The sequence below is a fragment of the Macaca nemestrina genome, chromosome 15 (genome assembly GCF_043159975.1).
Source record: "Macaca nemestrina isolate mMacNem1 chromosome 15, mMacNem.hap1, whole genome shotgun sequence".
NCBI classification, from domain to species: Eukaryota; Metazoa; Chordata; class Mammalia; order Primates; family Cercopithecidae; genus Macaca; species Macaca nemestrina.
In genome coordinates, this window is record NC_092139.1 from 16,996,805 (window position 1) to 17,021,517 (window position 24,713).

Consider the following 24,713-nt stretch of genomic DNA (forward strand, 5'->3'; position numbering starts at 1 on the left):
AAGGTTCCTGGATGGAACACCGTGGATGTTCCTAATGTTCCTTCCTGATGTTCATCTGCCATCTTGCTATTTAATGCAATGTCTTCTAAATATTGAATAGAAAAAAGTATTTGTACAATACGGGTAAGGTATAAAGAATATCCACACACTGGACACACGGACAGGGAGGGGCACCCACAGCAAACTCCCTTCGCCTGGGAGCAGGTGTGGTCCTTGAGTCCTGTGTCGCCTGTTTCTTCCTCCGCCTTGGCCTATAGGCCAGATATGATGTGACCTCTCCCTGCCTCTCCGACTCCATCTCCCCTCCCGCTCCTGTTCTTTCTAACAATTATGTTACAGCCTCAGTGAATGTGACAAGGACCCTGAATCACGGTGGCTTTACTAAGACAGAGGTTCATTCCTTTCACATGAGAGTCCAAGCCAGTCGGGTGATTCTTCTCTGTGAATTTTTCAGAGTCTTAGGCTACTTCCATCTTGCTGCTCTGGCTTCCTTAGGGTGTAGCTTCCCCACAGTGTCCATCCTATCTACCACCAGCCAGCAGGGAGGGGAGAAGAGAACAAGAGGACACAAACCTCCCTTCCTCTAAAGGCAGTTGCTGTGCACTGGTCTCATGTGCATTGGCCACTGCCTGGTCACATGGCCACTGCTTGCTGCAAGGGATGCTGGGAAGTTTTCATCCTGGATGCCAGTGCCCACCTGGGTGACTCCTGAGGTCGAGGGGAGAGAGGACATGAAAGAGATTCACTGACTCTTCCCACCATCATGCACGTTGCTCCAGTCTAGGGCGACCCACTGCCTCAGCTTTCTCAGGACTGAGGGGGGTTGTGAGGCACAGACCATTCAGTTTTATAACAGGGGCAGTTCCAGGCAAAGCATCCCAGCTTGGCTGAGACTCAGAGTTTCCTAGGATGTGGGATTTCTAGTGTTAAAACCAGGAAAGTTTTGGGCAAACCTGGACAAGTCGGTCCCCTCTACTCCAGACACACTGGCTTCCTTTCTGCTCCTCCAGCAGGCTAAGCCAGTGCCTGCCGTGGGGCCTTTGCATGTACTGTTAACCCCGTCCGGGATTCCCTTTCTGCAACTCTGTGCAGTGCTCACTCCTCTTCTGTTGAGGAAACGCTGCTCTCTGGGTGCCCCTGGGAGCCTGGTCTGCTGTACTCAGCACCACATGCTCTGTGAAAATCCCTCCGTGCTCTTCATAGAATGAGATCGGTTCTTTCCACCCTTCCCTGCCCACTTCAGTTTCAAAGTCTCTAAGGATTATTAATTTGTATTATCTTCACTGCTGAAAGGTACATCCCTTTCCCTAAAGCTGTGGCTGAGTTCACGCATAGCTAGATAAATCTGATATTAATAATAACCTGAAGGAAAAACATGTGTTAAATCCCAAGATTATGACGTAGGAAGCGGGGATTCTGAAGAGATGTGTAAGCCTAATAAAGGCCAAAGGATGTGGATTAAAAGGAAACGTGGGGTGGAGAAACATTTCATGAAACAGAACTGCACCTCTTGGTGAGTTCATTGGTACAACCTTTCTAGAGGACAATTTGGCAACTGGCCAATGAAAGTGCGTAACTTTGGCCGGGCGTGGTGGCTCAAGCCTGTAATCCCAGCACTTTGGGAGGCCGAGACGGGGGGATCATGAGGTCAGGAGATTGAGACCATCCTGGCTAACACAATGAAACCCCGTCTCTACTAAAAATACAAAAAAATTAGCCGGGCGAGGTGGCGGGCGCCTGTAGTCCCAGCTACTCGGGAGGCTGAGGCAGGAGAATGGCGTAAACCCGGGAGGCGGAGCTTGCAGTGAACCAAGATAGCGCCACTGCACTCCAGCCTGGGCGACAGAGCGAGACTCAGTCTCAAAAAAAAAAAAAAAAAAGAATGCGTAACTTTTGGGCTCAAATTTCATTTATAGGCATTTATCCCTAGAAAATAGTCAGAAGAATATGCAAAGATGGATCTCTAAGGATTTTTATGAAAAGAAAGAAGTTGGAAGCATGAATGCCCGCTGGTGGTCCCGGACCCTGGCACTGGTGCTCCCCTCTCCTAGTGGGTGGGCACAGGCTACATTTTCCCAGGCTTCCTTACAGTGAATTGTGGCCATGTGACCAGGTTCTGGCCAATGGGAGGTAATAAAAGTGTTGGGTGGTATTTTTGGAAACCCCCTTCTATAACTTCTGTCTTGATATGGTTTGGATGTTGGTCCCCTCCAAATCTCATGTTGAAATGTGATCCCTGATGTTGGAGGTGGGGCCTGGTAGGAGGCGTTTTGGTGATGTGGGCAGATCCCTCTCACAATGGCTTGGTGCCATCCCAATGGCAATGACTGAGTTCTTGCTCTGAGTTTATGGGAGGTCTGGTTGTTTAAAGGGCCTGGCACGTCCTCCTCCCTCTCTTGCTCTTTCTCTCACCATGTGACATACCTGCTTCCCTTTCACCTTCTGCCATGATTGGAAGCTTCCTGAGGCCTCCCCAGGAGCAGATGCTGGTGTCTTGCTTGTACAGCCTGCAGAACTCTGAGCCAATTAAACCTCTCTTCTATAAAGAGCCCAGCCTCAGGAATTCCTTTATAGCAACGCAGATGGACTGACACATATCTTTACTGTCATTTCTTAGTTGTTCCATCCTTTGACCTGTTTCCTGGAATAAGCATATGATGGTTGGAGCTATTCTTGTCACCTTAACCTTGAGGATTAGGCTTCTACCCTGTGGATAGCAGAATGTCCTCTGGAAGGAAATGAAAGTCCCTAATGCCACCCTAGACTGACAACCTCCAGTTTTGTTTTTACTTTTTTTGTTTTTTGAGACACAGTCTTGCTGTGTTGCCCAGGGTGGAGTGCAATGGCGTGATCTCAGCTCACTACAAACTCCGCCTCCCAGGTTCAAGTGATTCTCATGCCTCAGCCTCTCGAGTAGTTGGGATTACAGGTGTATGCCACCATGTTCAGCTAATTTTTTTATTTTTAGTAGAGACAGGGTTTCACCATGTTGACCAGGCTGGTCCCCAACTCATGACCTCAAGTGATCCACTCACCTCAGCCTCCCAAAGTGCTGGGTTTACAGACGTGAGCCACTGCGCCCAGCCCGGTCTTGGTTTTTACGAGATAAACTTCGGTCTTGGCTGAAGTTTCATCACTAATAGGTTTTACAACCATAACTGGATAAAAAGTAGGAAATTCATTAATGCTTATATCTACATATGCCCATACCAAAAATGATAGTGATCTGTTGTTATCAATATGTAAATATGAACACAAAATGTTGTTTTGTGTAAACAAACCTTTTTTTTTTTTTTTTTTTTTTTTTGAGAAAGAGTCTCACTCTGTTGCCCAGGCTGGAGGCAATGGTGCCATCTTGGCTTACCGCAACCTCCACCTCCTGGGTTCAAACAGTTCTCCTGCCTCAGCCTCCTGAGTAGCTGAGATTACAGGCACGTGCCAACACACCCCGCTAATTTTTGTATTTTTAATTCAGATGAGGTTTCACCATGTTGGCCAAGCTGGTCTCAAACTTCTGACCTTCAGTGATCCACTTGTCTCGAACTCCCAAAGTGCTGGAATTACAGGCATGAGCCGCTGCGCCTGGCCCAATAAAGCTTTATTCTATTTTAATAAAGCAAAAATGCGTGTGTGTAAGTGCGATAATATGCATGTATATTATCTTATAGGATCACTAAATAGGAAAATGTAAATGCTGCTTATCTTTGGTGTTTGAATCACTTGTGATTTAAAAGCTTGTTTTCTTCTATTTTTAAACACCTTTGAAATGAATTGTGACTTTGGTTATCAGAAAAAAATACTATAATAATTGAGATGGGAAAAAATCCCCACCTCTTGTTGAAACTGACTGGAGCTGGGAAAATGAGAGATTCCTCTGCAGGTGTCACCTCCCTGCCAGAAAAGTGGCCTTGCAGGACCATCCCCAAGCCAGATGTACCCCTTTCCCCTGGTCCCTGTACATGGCGTGAGGTCACAAGTCAGTGAGTGTCCTTCACAGAGTCTGACCTGCCAAGGTTGGGGGAAGCCAAGATCTAGTGACATTCAGAACCCGGGGGAGCTGAACAGCTGTGACTGTTCGTTTGCAGGGTGACCTCTCCCCTCAAAGAGCAAGAAATAACTCTCGTGCAATTTCTAAACATTTACAAGAGAGGATTTTTTAACTTTTCACTCCTTTATTCCAACTAGCACATTTGGAAGCATAAAGTGCACAAAGAAGACCTGCTATTTACAATCCTTTCCCCAAGCCAGCGTTAGATTCAAAAGCAGCAGATAAAGCTCACGGCTTTGATGAAAGGGGCACTTTTTTCATTGGAAACAATTAATACTGCTCCCCATTCTGGGGATAATTTAAAGAAAATAATTTGGAAGGAGATACGGCTTGATATGAAGCAAATAAACGATTTCAGATCACAAATGTAATCATTTGTTCTTGCTTTAAAACCAAAACTTTCAGAACAATCTGGCATCACATTCTCTTCTGAGTCTGTGAAACTCTGAATTCTGGTTTAGTCTGAATTCCCAAGGCAGGACTGAGGATAGAAAAGATTTGATGGCAGAACCCTGGTACTGTGGTTATCACATGGTTAAAGACGTAGGCTTGGTTAACTCACTGCACCTGCTTATCTATGAGGCTCACCTGAGAAGGTGATATTGACAAGCCCCTCCTATGGGTCTGAGGGCTCTTCACCAGGAGTGGAGCAAGGAGGATGGCCTCAGTGTCCCGTCTCTGAACACGTTTCGGGGGAGGGCTGTAGAGCCTGGACAGATCACCACTGGCTCCATGGGGAAAATTTCAGCAGCACTCATTGCCTGTGTCTGTTCTGTGCCAGGCTGTGCTCAGGGCTGGGATTTGAGATTCGCCAGGACACAAGGCGATGTGCCTCTGTCCTCACGGAGCCTCAGTGCTGGTGGAAACGGACAGTGCAGACGTCAACCGCAAATGACAAGGCACTCGCAGGTAGGAGTCACCGCCAAGAAGGAAATGAAGGGTGCGTGTCGCTGACTGTGGCTCTGGTGGGGGCTACTTAAATAGGGCCATGGGGGAGGGCCTCTCTGAGGAGGTGACCTTTGAGCTGAGGCTTCACCAATCAGAAGGAAAAAGCTGTAAAGGGTCTGGGATAAATGCAACCTGAGGACTTTTAAAATAATGGAAGCTGTTCCAGCTCTTTCAGAATTTGTCCAGCACGTTTTCCGGTTGTCACTCCCAGGTGGGCTCGGGAAGAGGCATCTGTGCCCAGGTCGTGGCCTGTTTGTTGCACTTGGTTGGGGGATTCCCCATCTCCCACAGCCGTCTCCCCGGGGCCTGCTCCCAGGTGGGGTCAGGTTTTCACCAGAAAGCCCTCCATGCAAACAATAATAATAATAATAATTTGAACTAGTTGCCAACATTTACATTTTAGTTATAAAAATCTGTATTTTCGACTTCGTTGGAAAGTCAGACTATCTGACCAGGGCGGGCTGGGATCTGGTGGATTTCGGTTTCTGGTTAGGGAGGGTATTTGCGGGTTTGGCCCTCTAGCATCTGTCCCAGTGTGGAGTGGGGGTGGCCCAGGCTCAGGTGGGAGAACTGCAGTGGCCGAGGTCCTTGGCTGTCTCCAGATGGCGGAGGGACCCTGCCGCCTCCTGCTTGGGGTGGGCTGGGTTCTCTGCTGCCCCCCCTCCCAGCCCACACCCTCTTGAACTCCACTGAGACCACCCCCATGTGAGGCTGGGAAGGGAAACCTGCCTTCATAAGTGAAATCAGGTGAAATCGGGCTATGACTGTGTCAGAAACTAAAAGGCCCTGTCACACTTGCAGCCAGGAAGACCGTCACCACAGTGGCGTGCAAATGACAGAGACACGTGGGACAGCGTCTGCCAAGAGACCAGCCAGGTGAGGGCAGGTCGTCGTGGAGGGAGAAGGGGCCCTCCCCGCAGCAGCAGCGCCATCCCGCAGAGAAACAGTCCCTTGGGGAGGGACGCGTTCTGAGGAAGCCCCGTGCTGTGTGGAGTGGGTGGTTTGAGGCCTGAATGCCGGGCACACGGAGCCGTCAGTGTCCCCATGGGAGCAGGGGTGCTCTCAGCCAGGTGATTGGGGTCCTTGGATGCTCAGCCCCTGTGTGTGTGCGAGGGGGTGGTCCTCTGCTCTGTCCCTTCTGAAGTCAGCCATAAGAGAGGGAGGCCAAAGAGCTCAGCGTCAGACGAGACTGGGTGCAGGTCCCACTTCCTGCCAGCCCAGTGCCTCTGAGCCTCAGTTTTCTCATCTGTATAGTGGGGCTAATCCCAGCCATCTATACTGCCTGCCTGCCATGTGCCAGGCCCTTCTTACACATCTTTGATTCCTTAAGGGCAGACTTTATTATCCTCCTTTAGAGTTGAGAAAGAAGAGGCACAGAAAGGTTAAACCACTTACCTGGGGTCACACAGCTGCTATTGCAGAGTAAAGTCTCCAGACTCAAATGGAGCAGTAAGCCCCGCCCTGGGCGCCAACAGGTGCTCCAGGAATGTCCAGTGCCATTTATCACCCTCATCACCTGCTGCGAGGGCTCGTCCCATCATGCAAACCCCGTGAGCGTGAAGTGAGGGGACATGTGCAGGATCGAGTGTACTGGTGGGTGACGTAAGTAAAGTAATAGTAACCACAGGATGATATTAACAACCCATATTAGTGCTACCAGCAGCCTCATCTGCCTGCTTCTCTGGGCCCAGGATTGTCTGCAAACTCCCAGGAGCTGGTCCTGAGTGGGTCAGAAGAAAGGTCTGAGGTTATGGGAAGGAGCAGCTTGCCCAGCTCATGGCCTGTTTTGTGCATTAGGAGTCCGTGTCCCCACAGCTGTCCCCCAGGGCCTGCTCCCAGGTGGGCTCGGAAGACCCCAGGGCTGCATGGCTTTAGGCCAGGGTTCTGCTGGTGCTGTGTGTCTGTGGGAGTGATGCCCCCACTGCACAACCCTCTTGTCCTGCCAGCTGCTGGACACACAGGGCACGAACCCTGAGACCACGACCTCTGCAGGTCCCGGGAGGCAGAAGTTGCAGTGAACCAAGATTGCACCATTGCACTCCAGCCTGGGTGACAAAGTGAGACTCTATCTCAGAAAAAGAAACAGACATTTATATGAGACAGTCTGTAGAGATTTGAAATGCAACATGATCCATCATGCGGAGTTTTTTATAGAGAATTAATTGTTTCAGTTCAGTGTCAAGGGACTTAAACTCCTCTCTTCACTAGAATTTTCCAGACCGCTAAGGGGACATATGTAATAGTCACCTGCATCACGTGTAATCAGGGGCCCATATGAAGAAGTGAAAGGTTCCTTTCTTCCATGATTGTTTTTGGTGAATTTAGCAGTTTTGTATTCATCATTCAAAATGCATAGGCCAGGAGAATGCCCAGTACCCGCGGCTGCCCACCCTCCCACTGCAACTAACGTAAGCCAGCAAGCAATGGCTGTTGATAAGGACACAATGGTCATCACCACATTTTAGGGGTTTTTGTTTGTTTGTTTGTTTGTTTGTTTGTTTTGAGACGAAGTCTCACTCTGTTGCCCAGGCTGGAGGGCAGTGGCACCATCTCAGCTCACTGCACCCTCAGCCTCCCAGGTTCAAGCAATTATCATGCCTCAGGCTCCCCGAGTAGCTGGGATTACAGGCGCCCGCCACCACACCCAGCTAATTTTTGTAATTTTAGTAGCAATGGGGTTTCGCTATGTTGGCCAGGCTGGTCTTCAACTCCTGGCCTCAAGTGATCTGCCCACCTCGGCCTCTCAAAGTGCTGGGATTGCAAGTGTGAGCCACCACATTCAATCAACATTTCAGGGTTGGTTGTTTGTGTTAAAGACAGGGTATCTCTCTGTTGCCCCGGCTGAATGCAGTGGTGTGATCACGGCCCACTACAGCCTCAACCTCCCAGGTTCAAGCGATCCTCCTGCCTCGTTCTCCTGAGTAGCTGTGAATACAGGCGCATGCCACCACTGCTAACTTTTGTATTTTTTGTAGAGATAGGGACTTGCCACGTTGCCAGGGCTGGTCTCAAACTCCTGGGCTCCAGCGATCCATCCACCTTGGCTTCCCAAAGTGTTGGAATTACAGACAATTCAGTTTTTTAAAAAATCAAAAAAGCATGACTGGATACAATCAGGATTTCAGCAGAAGCAGAAAATATGGGAATGTCAGTGAGCAAATAAGTGCAGAGAGAACAGGGGATGAGAAGAGGAATGTGGGAAGATAGGAAGTACTGGGCAGAGATGAGAATGGGGATGGGCTGGGGATTAGGTCTGGAGTGCAGGCTACAGTCAGGAAACCGAAAGCTGCCCAAAGTATTAAGATTGCCCAAACCAGAAGCACATGAGGCAGTTTTCAAGAGAATAAGGAGCAAGAAATCATTAAACTCACTTACCAGGAGAGACAAGAGACTGTGGGAGTAATTTAATGAGAGAGGCCTTGACACTGCAAAAAAATCTAAATTCATTCTTTGCCTGACTGTTCACCAGGGAGGAGGAGGAAGCGGTTGCCTTCAGAAACCATAATACATTTTTTCTTACTGAGGCAAAATTTACAGAGAGCAAGAGATGGGAAAAAGAAGAAACTGGGGTGATGGGAAATGGAGCTGATTTATTCTTGGTGCTGGAGCGGCAGTTTCTCTAACACAGATAAACTTTAAAAACCAGCTCAGACCCATCCCTTGAGCCCTCGCTGGTCCCTCTCCATAGGTCCTAGCCCATTCAGAGTTTTCAAGGCAGCTGCCAGGCTACTGTCAGCTTCCTGGGACCTGTGAGCCCCTCTTCGCCCAAGCTGGCAGAATCCCTGCAACTCATGGCTCTGTGAGATCTGAGTGCCTGCCTCCACTGACTGATTCCCTGGGTGGATTTTCTTCTGGTGGTCAGAAACATATATCAATCTTTTCCAGATTTCTGGCATTACGTTCTGTCATTTGGAGTACAGCTGATTCTTGAACAATGTGGGAGTTAGGGGCACCAAATCCCATGCAGTCAAAAATCCCCGTATAACTTTTGACTCTGCAAAAACTTAACTACTGACAGCCTACTGTTGACCAGAAGCCTTACTGATAACATAAACAGTTTTCGTATGTTAAATGTAACATATACTGTATTACCACAATAAAGTTGGCCAGAGCAAAGAAAATGCTATTAAGAAAATCATAAGGAAGGGAATATACATTTACTCTTCATTGAGTGGAAGAGTGGAAGTGGGTCATCATAAAAGTCTTCATCCTTGTCTTCTTCACATTGAGTAGGCTGAGGAGTGGGAGGAGGAAGTGGAGGGGTTGGTCTAACTGTCTCGGGGTGGCAGAGGCAAAAGAAAATCTACATATACGTGGTCTCTGGCAGTTCTAACCTGCGTTGTTCCAGGATCCATTGTATTTGTTACCCAGTGGGATGAAATTAAGACAAATTAAACACAGGTAAGTCCCATTTCAAGAAGTCCAATACATAAAAATCTGCCCATAGAATACTCAAATGAAACAAATGAAAGAGACCCAAGGCTTTTTGGATCCAATTTCCTCAACACTGAAGAGGAGAATGTGGCCCTCCGAGAGGCATTCAGTTAGACTCTGTGTGTACTGGGATTGCTGTTTCTTTATCTAGGGTCTGGGCACAGGTGTGTGTACCTGGTGAGGATTAATTGAAATGTACTCTTATGATCTGGCCACGTTTCTCCTCCTCCTCCTCCTCCTCCTCTTCTTCTTCTTCTTCTTCTTCCTCCTCCTCCTCCTCCTCCTCCTCCTCCTCTTCCTCTTCCTCTTCCTCCTCCTCCTCCTCCTCCTCTTTTTCTTCTTCTCCTCTTCTTCTTTTTTTTTTTTTTTTTTTTTTTTAATAGAGATGAGGTCTCACTATGTTGCCCAGGCTGGTCTCAAACTCCTGACCTTAAGTAATCGACCCACCTCGGCCCTCCAAAGTGCTGGGGTTACAGGCGTGAGCCACCACTCCTGGCCTGGGCACTTTTCTTATGTATGCTATAATTCAATATTTTTTACTCCCAGTGGGATTTTGATTGAGGAAGAGCAAGGCTTTTTTTGTTTTGTTTTGTTTTTGAGCTGGAACCTCGCTCTGTTGCCCAGGTTGGAGTGCAATGGCACAATCTCGGCTCACTGCAACCAACGTCCTTGCACTCGGCATCCCAAAGTGCTGGCATTACAGGCGTGAGACACCGTGGCCAGCCTGAGCAAGGCATTTTTTAAAGGTGAGCCACCCCCCTGCGAGGGTGTTTGAGCCACTCCCTCAGGAACCACCCATTCCTGGTTCTTTCCCATGGGATTTCCTCCAGCCTCTGCTGCTCTGGCTTCCCCAGCTTCCCACTCCTGGCTCCCCTCCTACCCTCCTGCTTTGTCATGTCCCCTCCAGATCCCCCAAGGACCCTGCCTGGGCTGGCCCTCCCATCCCAGAGTCCCCTGTGGCCCCCACTATCTTGGCTCAGGGAAGCCTCTTTCCCAGACAGGCCTCTCCTGGCCACCACCCCACGCTCCCTCCCCGAGATGGCACACGTACAAGTTCGTCGCAGACCCCATCAGAGCCCAGATTTCTTTGGTGAAGATGTGACTTTGCACAGATGAACCCAATCTCTTGAAATTTCATTTCTGGGCTGCATAACCCAGAGGCAGGGCAAAGCTAGCATCCAGACCCCCTGAAATTATTTAGAGAAGGAAAAGAAATCTTGGTCGGTCATGGTGGCTCACACCTGTAATCCTAGCACTTTGGGAGGCTGAGGCAAGCGGATCACATGAGGTCAAGAGTTCAAGACCAGCCTGGCCAATATTGCAAAACCCTGTCTCTACTAAAGACACAAAAATTAGCCAGAAGTGGTGTCACGTGCCTGTAGTCCAAGCTACATGGGAGGCTGAGATGGGAGAATCGCTTGAACCCAGGAGGCGGAGGTTGCAGTGAGACGAGATCATGCCATTGCACTCTAGCCTGAGTGACAGAAAGAGGCTCTGTCAAAAAAAAAAGAAAGGAAGGAAGGGAGGAAGGAAGGAAGGAAGGATCAATCTACCTTAGAGTCCAGGAAGAGAACAAGAACAGGCCAGGCGGACAGTGACCACTGGCATTCCCCGGTCAGTTTTCCACCCTGCGGCCTCCACGGTCTTTCTCTATCCAGCTCCACGCATGGTCACTCTACTGCGTAAAAACCCTCCAGCTCCTGAAATGGAAAACTACACTTCCAAAGCAGCGTGCTTCCATCACTAACTCCCCAAAAACTCCCTTCCACACCCTGTGCATATTCGATGCTGGCTCTTATCTTTAATTTCCTCTCCCCATTTTATCTTGGCTTATTTTGTTTTTCTTGTTTGTTTTTCTCCTATTTTTTAAGAACTCAGTACTTTTACCATCGCCCTTTTGAAACTCTGGAGCAATACAGGCGTTTAAGACTATAAATTTTCTTCTGAGTACAGCGCCAGCCGAGTCCCTCAGGGGCTGGTGTAAACTATTCTTGTTGTTTTCTAGAAACCCCATGCTCGTTTGGGTTTCTGCTTTGATCTGGAGTTATCTGGGAGAGAATTCCCTCCCCAGTAAAAGGCACTGTTCTCAGTGTCCCATCAATGCACTTTGACAAATGGGTCTACTCAAGGAAACATCATCCCAATCAAGACACACAGCATTCCTAGCAGGGCTATCTTCTATTTTATTTATTTATGTATTTATTGAGACAGAGTCTCACTCTGTCACCCAGGCTGGAGTGCGGTGGCATGCAATCTCAGCTTACTACCTTTGTTTCCCGGGCTCAAATGAAAGCTCCCACCTCAGCCTCCAGAGTAGCTGGGGCCACAGGTACACGCCCCCACATCTGGCTAATTATTTGTATTTTTGGTAGAAATGGGATTTCTCCATGTTGGCCAGGCTCGTCTCGAACTCCTGAGCACAAGTGGTCTGCCTGCCTCGGCCTCCCAAAGTGCTGGGATTACAGGCATGAGCCACCACATCTGGCCAGGGCTATCTCTTTACCATTTATTTTAATGTCATTTGTAATGATCAGAGTGTGGCCCATAACAATCTTTATTTTTAAAGTTTCATAAAGGTTTCTTTTGTATTCAAAGAAAGAAAAGAAGGGGATGATTTATTAAAAATTCTTAAGCATCAAATATCCTCACCCTTGTGTACATTTCCAACTCTGTTTCTGTATCCCTTCCATGAACTTCCTCTTCACTGCGCTCCTAATCTGGTCTATCCATCCTTAAACTATAGCTGTAATCATGCCCCAAACACTCCCCCTCTTTCAATAGATTGCGAGTAGCTGAAAGGTCCTGAGGCCACGTAGTTTCCATCTCTGTGTCCCTGCAGCTAGACCAGTGCTCAATGTGGCAGAGACGCTCCACCAACATTCACTGAGTACAGGTGAATTAAATACACCTGTGCCCTGGGGGACCCAGGCAGGAAGGCAGGTGGTTCAGAGAACCCTTCCTCTAGCTGCAGCCTCATCTCTACCTTGGCTCCATTCGCAGCAAGATATTTCAGATTCTTCTTCAAAGAGCCTGAATAATTAAGGGAAAACATTCTAACATTCACCTATTGCCTTCTCTGCCAAGCCCCAGTGGCTTGAAATAAGTAAATCATTTAAACCATCCCATCCTTGTGTCTCAGGGAAGGTGGTGATAGACAGGGAATCGATAGATTCAATCAGGGGAGTGAGAAGCACGCGGATAAAGGTCCCCAGCCAGGGCCTCACTGGGGCCCTTGGGGCTGGAGATGCCTCGGAAATCCAATCAGGGCTCTTCACAGGGGACATCACCGCTGACCGTCTCCGCATTCTTACCCCTGAGCTGACTGAGGCTCCCTGCCTAGAGACAGAGACACGTGGACTCAGGAAATAAAGACTCTAAGTCTCCACTTACCCCAGAGCTCAGCCTCCGAGGGCTGTGCGGTGACCTGCTGGGAGGAAGGGACAGAGGCCACACTGGGGGTGGCACATGGGTGGGACCCGGTCCTGCCCGGCTGAATGTCCCCCATGCTTTTTCTTTTGCCTAGGCCACCTGGACTTTAAGGGCACTCACATGACGCCCTCATGCCCCAGCTTTCCAGTCCGGCAGCACCCTTGACTGTGGCTGCCAGGCTCTGTGCCATCTGGCCCCTGCCTGCTCTCCTCTTTCACTTCTTCTGCCTTCCTGTCTCACTGGCTTCTCTCTGCTCCTTTTTTTTTTTTTTTTTTTTTTGAGACAGAGTCTCATTTTGTTGCCCAAGTTGGAGTGCAGTGGCTCAATCTCGGCTCAGTGCAACCTCTGCCTCCTGGGTTCAAGCAATTCTTGTGCCTCAGCCTCCCGGGTAACTGGGATTACAGGCGTGTGCCACCACACCAGGCTAATTTTTGTATTTTTAGTAGAGACTAAAAATAGGGTTTTGCCATGTGGGCCAAGCTGGTCTGGAACTCCTGGTCTCAAGTGATCCTCCTGCCTCAGCCTCCCAAAGTGCTGGGATTATAGGTGTGAGCCACCACGCCCGGCCTTCTCCTACTTCTTTGGACCAGGGGCCTGCTTCTCCTGTCAAGCCTGTGTGATGCTAGCCCCCCTGCCTGGAAAGCTCTTCTTCCAGCCCTGCATCAGCCCTCCTAGCTCAGGAACTCCCGGAGGATAAACAAGAGATGATTTGACAGAGCAAACGGGGCTAGCAGTAAGATCGCTGAATCCTGTAGTGGTTCTTTGCCAATTCTTCAATCACCTCAAAGAAAACACCTCGATATGGTGCTGATGTGCCTTTAGCTCCTTTCCAGACCTTGCATTTCATCCTTTTGAACAAAGAAAGGACAGGCCCCGGGCTTCCTGCAGAATGAAGCACCTCTGTTTAGGTTTATTGCTTTTAGTTCTACAGGCATCATCCTTTTGCAAGCAAGAGATGCTAGTTTTCTATTTACTCTGGTGATAGAGTTTTCCTTTTGAATTAAAGTTCCGTAGTAAAAACAAAAATGGTGTTGCTAAGCAACATACACTGATGTTAGAGTTGGCAGAAGTGGCCAGAGGACCGGGGCATGGATGAAATCACACTCCTGGGTTGCTCCAAAGTGTTCAGTAGAATGTGCCTCTAGCAGCTGCTTGGGGATGTGGAACTTGGAGAGGTGAAAAGCAGAAGCAGCCCACAATGTGGTTGGATGGAGGGACCCTTGCAGAAGCGAGAAGGGCAGCTGTGAGATGCAGAGTGGAGAATTCGACCTCAGCAGAGGCCAGAAAAAAGAGCTGGGAGGAGCAGGAAAAATGTCAGCTCCGTGAATGGCAGAAATCTTGACGATGATGATTTTGGACATCCCATGTGCCCAGGATTTAAACACTGGGGTCACAATAAGATTCTGTGGTCCTTTCAAGCCGGAATTGTTGGTCATGTGAACAAATTTGCAGTGAAAATAACAGCCACCGATAACTCAGGCAGGTCAGGTCCCCCAGGCTATGGATAAACAGTCATGCCTGAGTCAGCCTCTTTCTTGAACTTTTTTTTCCAGTTACCTGAGCCAATAAATCCACCTTCGCCTTAGACCATTGGGGTTTAATTTTTCATCACTTAGCAGACAAAATAATCTTAACTTACAGAAACCACAGAACATAGGTACAATTACTCTTCCATTTTACAGAAGAGGAAACTGAGGCCCCACCTCCTTCTGTCTTGATCCTTGGATTTTTGAGACTGTTGCCTTCCGCTTCATCCCAGACATCTGACCCCTGTTTCCTCCCATCCAAAGAGAAGAGAAAAAGAGACAATGTTCACACCCCACTGGCCATGTTTTGGTCACAAGGAGGCCTGGGAAATGTAGTCTGTATTCTAGGCAGCCGGCCTCCCTGCTGCCAGGAGGGATACTGAGGTCATCCAGCAATCTCTGCCACAGCTGGGTAACCCCAGCCCTGTCCCTGTCCCCCATGGGGCAGGCTTGAGTGCAGGACAGAGGACCCGCAAGCCCCACACCAACCTGACAGGGCACCTTCATCACACGGCCTGGCCAGGTCATCCCCAGAGGAGGACAGCACGGAGGTCTGGGCAGGACCAAGGCTGTGGACAGGCCAGAGGGGAAAGGTATGAGCAGTGATGGGAGCAATATCCAAAAAGGCCCCACCCCTTTCCTGGGTGCCCAGAGAATCCCCGGGTCTCCCTCAGTGCTGCAGGTTCCTTCCCGCATCAGGCACCTGAGACAGATGCTGTGGTGAGAAGACCCCGTGGTCAGTCACTCTTGCATTGGATGGGAAACTCCTCCCTTTGAATGAAATGCTAATTGTAGCCTCCATGTATGCAATCTGTTACCTGCTAAAAATATGCTGTCTTATTCTTGTCTGCACAGGTGCAGCTGAGTTGGGGGAAATCATGCTGTTTTTAGCACTGGTGTAAGCAGACAACTGAATCCTAGACTTTGGGGACGGTGTCTGCCTGGGAACTTGTTTCTAGGAGTGTGACCAAAGTGAAGGGCCAGTCAGAAGAGGTGCCACAACCCCAGGGGCACAGCAGGGCAGCGCTAACGGTGGGAGGAAGCATCTTCCAACAGTGGTATCGGCCTCACAGTGGAGGCAGCCTCAGCTTCCAGGGCTGACAGACGTGTCATCTTGGCAGGAGGGAGGCTATAAAACAGGCACTGGGGGAGCACAATGGGGCCCCCAATCCACCCAAGAAAGCCCAAAAACAGGGACGTTGGAATGGGATGGAGAGGAGAGGGTCCCGAAGACAGAGGAGGCAGGTATGGGGAAGGATTGAGAGATGTCATTCATTCATTCATTCATTCATTCATTTTACAAATATTTATGGAGTCCTACCACATGCCAGGCACTCTGCTAGGTTGCTGGGTTGAAAGGTACAGATAGATTGCTGCCCTCATCTTTATTACAATAATATTTCCACACATATTGAGCCAGAAACTGCCCAAGGCACTAGAGACACACATTGAACAAAAACCCCTTCCTGGAGCTAAAATTGTAATGGGGGAAGGGGGGTCTGATGTCCCCTCTCCCGAGAACAAATGAACACGGAAATGATAACAAGTTGGGGACTCCCATGGGACCCTCCCGTCCCTATCCCTGGGTCTCCAGTTCAGCCTTCGAGGGTCCAGGGGGTGTCAGCTTTCCCACCTGGCCACATCTGCTGCTCAGTTTGTCTCTCATGCTACTTAAAGGCTCAAACCAGCATCCTCAGCCCTGATGCGCCCCCTTACTCTGGTGGGAGCACAATCACAGGATGCAAGTAAACCAGATGTCGAGAAAGGTGAAGACCTCCTGGATCTAGACAAGAGGAATTAGTTGACTGAGCCAAATTTGCTCACAACACCTGCATGGGAAGCAGGTTCTCTGGGTTCAAATCCCAGCCCGCTGCCTACCACTTACTAGCCATGTGACCTTGGGCAAGTTATTTAAACCTCTCTGTGCCTGAGCTGCCTCGTCTGTAAATTGAGGATAATGATAGTTCCTGTTACATAGGATTATCAGACAAGTTAAGGCAGAAAATACTAGTGAAGTGCTCAGGGCGCCGTCTGCCCATGGGAGGCGAGGGTTTAAAATGTTAGGCATCATCACCCTCATTATGGTTGCATTGAATTTTATATTGATTATTGCCTCTATATTGACTAGTTCTTACTATTACTGACTGGTTTTATATTGAGTGTCATATGGCATCTGATCACATTCTCATGACCTTCATTCCTGGCCCCACAGTGTCATGTGTTTGTTATAATGGGATCAATTCCATTCCCTGGATCCGACCTTTCCCTGCAGAAACGCAGGCTGGGAAGGGAGCTCTGAGGTCATCCCCCAACTTTATCACAATCAGCAGCCACAGATGTCCCTGAGCCCAGGGCAGGTGCTGGCCCATCGTCCCACAGGTGGTTGCACTCTATGCTCTACAGAACATGTCCTTCTCATTCCAACTTCCAGCATCTGCTGACCCTTGCCCTGGCCTCCCCTCCTGCTCACGAGCAGCCCCTTCCCCACACAGCAGTTAGAGGAATCCTTCTCATGCTGAATCAGCCCCAGGCACCTCTCTGACCGCAACCCTCCAGTGCCCCCCTCACGGGACAGATGGGTCAGGCCCTGCCCTCCCCTCAGCTCCTGTCTGTGCCCACGCTCCCCTCACACCTGCCCTCAGTCCCTCCAGCCTCCCTGCTGTCTCCAACCACCACCTCCTCTTACTCCCAGCTTGTCCCATCTCAGATCCTTCTACCAGGAGTGACCTTACTTAAATATGCCCGCTCTCCGCTGGCTCCTCCTCATCAGACAAAGCAGGTCAAGTGACACCACCTTAGGAGCCCTCCCAACTCCCAAGTCCAATGTCTGCTGCACTCTCCCATCTGCCATGTCACTCTCCCTTGCTTCATGGGTCTAAGATGGCTGCCAAACTCCAACCATCACACTGACATTCCAGATAGCAGGAAAGCACACAAGATTAAAAGAATACCTCTCTCTTTAAGGACACATCGCTAAAGTTGCACATGATGCTTTTGCCTACTTTCCCACTGTCTAGGACTAAGTTCCCTCACCATGCTTAGTTGCAAGGGGGCTGGGAAATGTAGTCATGACTCTGGGTGACCATAGGCACAGCTGATAGTCAGCAGTAGTTCTATTACTAAGGAAGAAGGGGGAACAGCTGAGCTATTAGGAAACCACTTGGACTCCCTGCCACTGCCACCTACTGGCTATTTCACCTTGGGCAGGTTACTGGGGATCTTTGTTGTGAATATCAGATTTCACATCTGTAATATAAAATGCAAACTCACAAGATCCAGCCTGTTCTGTCCCCTGTATCTCCTTGCGGTCACACCTCTTTCCACTCCCCCACCTGATTCACTTTGCTCCTAGAGCACGGGACTCCTTTGTCTCAAACGTGCCGAGCTCATCCCTACCACAGGGCCTCTGCGTTTGCTGCTCCCTAAGCAAGGAACTCTCTGATCATTTTTCCAAACTGGTAAATTACACACACAAATTAACCATCTTAACACTTAACAATTTCTAAGTGTACATTTCAGTGACATTGAGTACATTCACACCACTGTGCTGCTATCACCACCATCCCTCAACAGAACTTTTCATCTGGCAAAACTGAAACTCTGTATCCATTAAATACTAATCCATTCTCCTTCCCCTCAGCTCTTGACAGCCACCATTCCACCTTGTCTTTATAATCTGACTACTCTAGGTACCTCCTATAAGTGGAATCATACCGTATTTGTCCTTTTGTGACTGGCTTATTTCATTTAGCATAAAGTCCTCAAGGTTCATTCATGTTGCAGCATGTGTCAGAATCTCCTTCCTTTCCAAGGCTGAGTAATATTCCATTGCATGGATGCACATTTTCTTTATCCATTCATCTGTCAATGGACCCTTGGATTACTTCCATCTTTTGGACATTGCAAATAATACCACTATGAGCATGAGTGTACAGATACCTCTTCAAGTCCCTGCTTTCAATTTTTTGGGGTATATATCCAGAAATGAATTGCTGGACCACATGATAATTACATGTTTAATGTTCTGAGGAACGGCCATACTGTTTTCCATATGGGTATACAATTATACCCCCATGGCATACCCCTATGGTATAATTCCATAGGGTAGAGCCATAGGGGTGTACAAGTGACATTTCCATCAATAGTGCACAAGGGTTCCAGTTTTCCAACACCCCCACCAACACTAGTTAGTTTCTGTTGTCTTAATAGTAGACATCCTAATGAGCGTGAGGTATCTCATTGTGGTTTTGGTTTGCATTTTTCTAATGATTAGTGGTGTTGAGCATCTTTTCATGTGTTTATGGGCCATCTGTGTATCTTCTTTGGAGAAATGTCTAGTCAAGTCCTTTGCTCATTTTATAATAGGGTTTTTTGTTGTTGTTGAGTCGTAGGAGTTTTTTTTTTTTAAATATCCTGGATATTAGCCCCTTATATATATTTCAAACATTTTCTCCCATTTCATAGGTTACCTTTCACTCTGCTATATCCTTGGATACAAAGTGTTTAATATTGCTGTAGTTCAATGTATCTATTTTTTTCTTTTGCTCTCTACACTTTTGGTTTCATATTCAATAAATCATAGCCAAATCCAATGTCATGAAGCTTCTCCCTTATGTTTTATTCTAGGAGTTTTATAGTTTAAGGTTTATGTTTAGGTCTTTGATCTATTCTGAGTTAATTTTTACATATGATGTAAGGTTCTTGTGCATGTAGATATACAGTTTTCCCAACACCATTTGTTGAAGATGGTCATCATTTGTTGAGCGGTCTTAGCATCTTTGTCAAAGATCATCTGCCCTACATGTGAGGGTTTAATTCTGGGCTGTCTATACTGTTCCCTTGGTCTACATGCCTATCTTTATGTCAGTACAATACTGTTTTGGTTACTGTAGCTTTGCAGTAAGTTTTGAAATCAGAAAGTATGATATCTCTAACTGTTCTTCTTTTTCAAGATACTTTGGCTATTTGAGGTGCCTTGAGATTCCATATGAGTTTTAGTATAAATTTTTCTATTTCTACAAAAAAAATTAGAATTTTGATCGGGGTTGCATTGAAATCTGTAGATCATTTTGGAAGGTAAGGGCATCTTAACAGTATTAAGTCCTCTGATTCATAAGCATCACCACCTGGTGTCTGCAATTAATTTTTTTTTTTTTTTTTTTTTTTGAGACGGAGTCTCACGCTGTTGCCCAGGCTGAAGTGCAGTGGCGCGATCTCGGCTCACTGCAAGCTCCGCCTCCCGGGTTCCCGCCATTCTCCTGCCTCAGCCTCCTGAGTAGCTGGGACTACAGGCGCCCGTCACCGCGCCCGGCTAATTTTTTGTATTTTTAGTAGAGACGGGGTTTCACTGTGGTCTCGATCTCCTGACCTTGTGATCCGCCCGCCTCGGCCTCCCAAAGTGCTGGGATTACAGGCTTGAGCCACCGCGCCCGGCCTTGTAATTAATTTTGTCTGCTTTAATTTTTCAGCAATTTTTCTAGTTTTTTATAGTTTTTGGTGTACAAATCTTTCGCCTCTTCAAATTTATTCCTGTCTTTAATTCTTTTTGATGCTATAGTAAATTGAATTGTTTTCTTAATTTCCTTTCTGAATTGTTCATGTTCACTGATTTTTGCATGCCGATTTTATATCCTGCAAGTTGTCAAATCCACTTATTAGTTCCAACAGGGGGGATTTGTAGAATCTTTAGGGTTTTCTGCATATAAGATCATGTCACCTGAATACAGAGATAATTTTACTTCTTCCTTTACAATTTGGATGCCTTTTATTTACTGTTCTTTCCTGGTTGCTCTGACTAGGAGTTCCACTGCTATGTTGAACAGAAGTGGTTCTTCCACTAGTTTTCCCTCAGTAGATTCCTTCTCTGCATTCGAGTCTCAACTCAAACATGGTCTCCTAACAGAGAGCCAGCCCTGATGCTTCCTAGTCCCCAGTCCCTTGCTATCACATCAACACACTTTATTTTACACCACTTAGTATGATCTGAAATTACACGGTGTATTTGTTTAATTGTTCATTTCCTATTTTGCCTCCTGCACGGAGGCTCCATGGGTACAGGGACCTATCCTTCTTGCATGCCCCATGCCGAGGATGGAGTCTGGCACAAAGACTTTCCTTGATAAATGTTTGTCGAATGAGTTGGTCAAAGATGGGACTGAGGCACCAGCAGATGTAGGCTCCCACGCCCCTGGCAATGCTTCCTTCTCTCAAGAGGTTTCTTCTCTGCCTGCCCACAAAAGGTCTTCATCCAAATAGGCTGATTCCTCGCCATCCTCTACAATGGCTCTGAGCAACTGCAGTCGGTCATCTGAGTGGGGATGCATAGCAGTGGCCCAGGATTGGAGGTGCAGAGGACATGCCTTTCTTATCAGAGATAGTCCTAATAATAATATCATATTTACAACCCACTTCACAGCCTGCATGTACTTAAGCATCTGCCATCCCTGGAAGAGAAAGATAAACAAAAATTGAGACATTTAGGCAGAAAATGAAGGGAAGATGAAAAGGTTTAAAAATGAGCAAGGGATGCATTTTCCAGCATTGAATGAGAGCATAGGTTTCTTCCTGGTTTCAAGATAAAAGAGGATACCTGAAGGAGAAAAACACTCAAAAAAGGTGATGCTTTATCCTGAAGATTAGCCCACAGCAGAGTGTCAGGGAATCTGTAGTAACGAAGACTCTGGGATAAATTCTTTTAAATTAAGCAGCAGCAGGAGAAAAGGCAGCAGCCCTGAGCCTCGACTTTGGAACGTCCTCCATCTGTCTGCGTCAGTCATCAGCTGGCAGAGTGGGTGCATCAGGGGGAGCCAGGGCCATCGTTCCTCCCCTCAGCCCTTTCTGCTCTCCGTTTAGGGATAACCAATGTTTTATGGCTTGTCTCTCAAGAACGATTAGAAGCAAAGCTGCCCATTACAGGCTAAATCTCAAAGCGCTCCTACAGAAATCTCACTTCCTAAGCCCAAAGCCCTGATTCCGGGCTGCGTTTTGACCAGGCTCATGTGTGACCCTGACCGGCACCAGCAGACGACAATGGGCTGACACACACAGCGCTTACCGCCAACCGGAGACTGCAGTTCTGAGCTCTCCGGGTGCATGAACTTGCTTAATCCTCACTGAACTCGACGATACTATTGGGATTCAGCTCACAGATGAACAGAGCCGGGCAGGGCAGAATCAATGCTCCCTGGGCCCACGGCTGCAGGACAGAGGAGCCACTTCCAGGACCCCTGGCCAGCACCAGGTCCACACCACTGACCACTGACCACTGACGGTGCTCTTGACAGAAAAGGGGCCTCGGTGACAGCCCCTGATACCAATATTGCTCCAGATGCCTCTTTCCAGGAAGAAGTCCTCTTCTGAGACAGTGAATCCAGTGAACCAGACTTTTCCAGAGCTCTCAGAATTTTGGCTGCATTCCCACAGTTAGAAGTGTTGGAACCAATTTGTTCTAAAGAGAGTATGGTAATCTCTATGAAAGCCATCTATAACCACCCTAACATGAAAGAGGGACATTCAAAAGGAGATTTCTAGGAGGGAATTAGCAGGAGGAGACACTTTGGCCCAAGACAAGGAGCAAGACTTCAAGAAACCACCGGCAGAGGCTGGGCTACTCTCCAAGCAGGACAGCATCTCTCAGACTATTCTTCCCCAAGAGGGCTGGGAACCTCCGCAGGCAGAAGTGATGCTGGACTGGACCCATCTGCGAAGGGGTCTGCTGGGTGGGGGTTCCCTAAGGCTTTACATGGGGCAGGAATTGAGGGTGAGGTTTGCAATAAGGGGTGCATTCCCAGCATCCCAGTGTCTGAAAAGCATGCAGTATGGAGCCCCAGGGTGTCTCTGAATGCTCCTCTCCCCCCGCCCCATATACCTATTTTATGTCAGGTACCGTTGAAGCAGATCCTGAGAGGAGGACCTTCATGCAAGGACTGGATCTAGGATCTGCACCAGGGAAGATGAGAAAGGGGTGGGGAGAGGGGATCAGGAAGAGCAGGAAGCCGGGTCAGGGTGTGGCCTTAAACCAAGCCCCTTAGGGAGGGAGGCAGGCTTCAGCCCACCCTGCAGGGGAATCCAGCCCAGGGTGTGAGTCACAGCCACTCCTTGTCCTGCCTCAGGGCAGGGAGCTGGGCTTCCGGACACCTGCAGTTCCAGACACAACGAGCTCTCTGTTGAGGCAAGGCAGATCCAAGAGCCCCAGGGCTGTCCTCTCGTGAGAGCCAGAGGTGCGGCCCATGGAGGGGAAGGAAGGTACAGCCACCAGGGCCAGGCGGTGAACACAAAATGAAGAAGAGGATCCCAGGGCATAGGGGCTGGCACCCCCGCTGGCCGCTCCTTATTTCTCTGCTCACTGCCTGTGGGACCCTCAGCCTGTCACGCGCCCTCCCTGAGCCTCAGTTTCCCCAGCTCCAGAGTGAGAATCGTCATAACTGCCCTGACCTCCAAGGGCTGCCATAAAACCAGGAGAAACTGGCCAGAAAACCGGGCACAGCTGGGACCAGCAGTGGGCTCATTAAGAAAGCTAAATATGCTGAAGTGGGAAATCCAAAAACAACCGGTTTACACTCACAGCTTTATGCAGTTAAAAGAAAACACGTAACTCTCCTATAATTGGTGAATATTTCCATGCCAGAGCTAATGACTTTCTTCATAATGTGGGCCTGCTGTTGGATTCTCCCATTGTCTTTGTTCTTTATATAATTCTACAGTGTTCAGTTTTGGCTTCTTTGAAGTGGAATGAGGGCATAAAAACACTTGCCACGCAATCTGAGTGCAGGATCCTTCCACACCGGCATTGTCCAATAGAAATAGAATGTGAATCACAAACGTAATTTAAAATTTTTCAGTAACAGCATTAGGAAGAAAAAAAACTAAAAAGAAACAGAATAAATTAATTTCAATGTTATATTTTATTTAACCCAATATACCTAAAATATTATTTCAATATACAATAAATGTAAAAATTAAGGTCCTTTACATTTTTCATTCTGAGTCTTCAAACTCTGGTGTGAATTTTACCCTTCCAGTGCACCTCCATGTTTATTGTTTATCAGATATACTTGACTTCTATTTCAATTTTGGAAATTTGACAGCTGAAACAGTGGATTCACACAAACCACTTTCCCCAAACATATTTAAAAGCTTTCCAATAATGGAATCACATATCAGTTTTTAATCATTTAAATTAATTACAATTGAACAAAATTAAAAATTCAGTTTCTCAGTCACATCAGCCACATTTTTTAAAAAATATTTTTTTAATTAGAGATGGAGGCCGGCGTGGTGGTTTATGCCTATAATCCCAGTACTTTGGGAGGCTGAGGCAGGTTGATCACCTGAGGTCGGGAGTTCAAGACCAGCCTGACCAACATGGAGAAACCCCATCTCTACTAAAAAATAATAATAATAATACAAAAAATTAGCTGGGCGTGGTGGCACACGCCTGTAATCCCAGCTACTCGGGAGGCTGAGGCAGGAGAATCACTTGAACTTGGGAGGCAGAGGTTGTGGGGAGCCGATATCGTGCCATTGCACTCTAGCCTAGGCAACAAGAGAGAAACTCAGTCTCAAAATAAATAAATAAATAAAATAAAATAAAATTAGAGATGGGGTCTCGCTTTGTTGACCAGGCTGATCTCAAACTCTTGGACTCAAGCTATCCTCCCACCTCGGCCTCCCAAAGTGCTGAAATTGCAGGCGTGAGCCACCGCGTCCAGTCACATCAGCCACATTTAATGTGCTCAGTAGTCACACGCAGCAATGACTATTTCTTTCAACCCCTTTTTGTTGTTTTTGTTTTTGTTTTTGTTTGAGACAGAGTCTCTTTGTTGCCCAGGCTGGAGTGCAGTGGCACAATCACGGCTCACTGCAACCTCTGCCTCCTGGGTTCAAGCGATTCTCATGCCTCAGCCTCCCGAGTAGCTGGAGCTACAGGTGGGTGCCACCACATCTGGCTAATTTTTTTTTTTTTTTTTTTTTTTTTTTTTAGTAGAGATGGGGTTTCACCATGTTGGCAAGGCTGGTCTCAAACTCCTGACCTCTCAAGTGATCTGCTCGCCTTGGCCTCCCAAAGTGCTGGGATTACAGGCTCTCCCGCCCAGGCTGGAGTATAGTGGCACAATCATAGCTCACTGCAGCCTCGAATCCCCAGGCTCAAGAAATCTTCCCATCTCAGCCTCCCAAGTAGTTGGGACTACAGTTGTGCATACCACACCCAGCTAATTTTTTTTTTTTTTAAGTAGAGACAGAATCTCCCTATGTTGCCCAGGCTGGTATTGAATTTCTGGGCTCAAGTGACCCTCTGGTCTCAAGTGATCCTCTGGCCTCAGCCTCCC

The 24,713-nt window shown here is 47.9% G+C and overlaps 1 long non-coding RNA gene across 3 annotated transcripts; it reads left to right on the forward strand.

Moving 5' to 3' along the window:
* Nucleotides 1-23,288, forward strand: LOC139358436 (uncharacterized). Of its 3 annotated transcripts, none has more exons than XR_011613274.1 (4): nt 1-123; nt 4,830-4,957; nt 5,798-5,872; nt 6,472-6,607. It is a non-coding gene; the product is annotated as an uncharacterized lncRNA (long non-coding RNA). The 3 variants fall into 3 exon arrangements; XR_011613273.1 differs by lacking the exon at nt 6,472-6,607 and adding an exon at nt 8,685-9,653 and having other exon boundaries at nt 2-123; XR_011613272.1 differs by lacking the exon at nt 6,472-6,607 and adding an exon at nt 20,443-23,288 and having other exon boundaries at nt 3-123.
* Nucleotides 23,289-24,713: the final 1,425 nt, after the last annotated feature.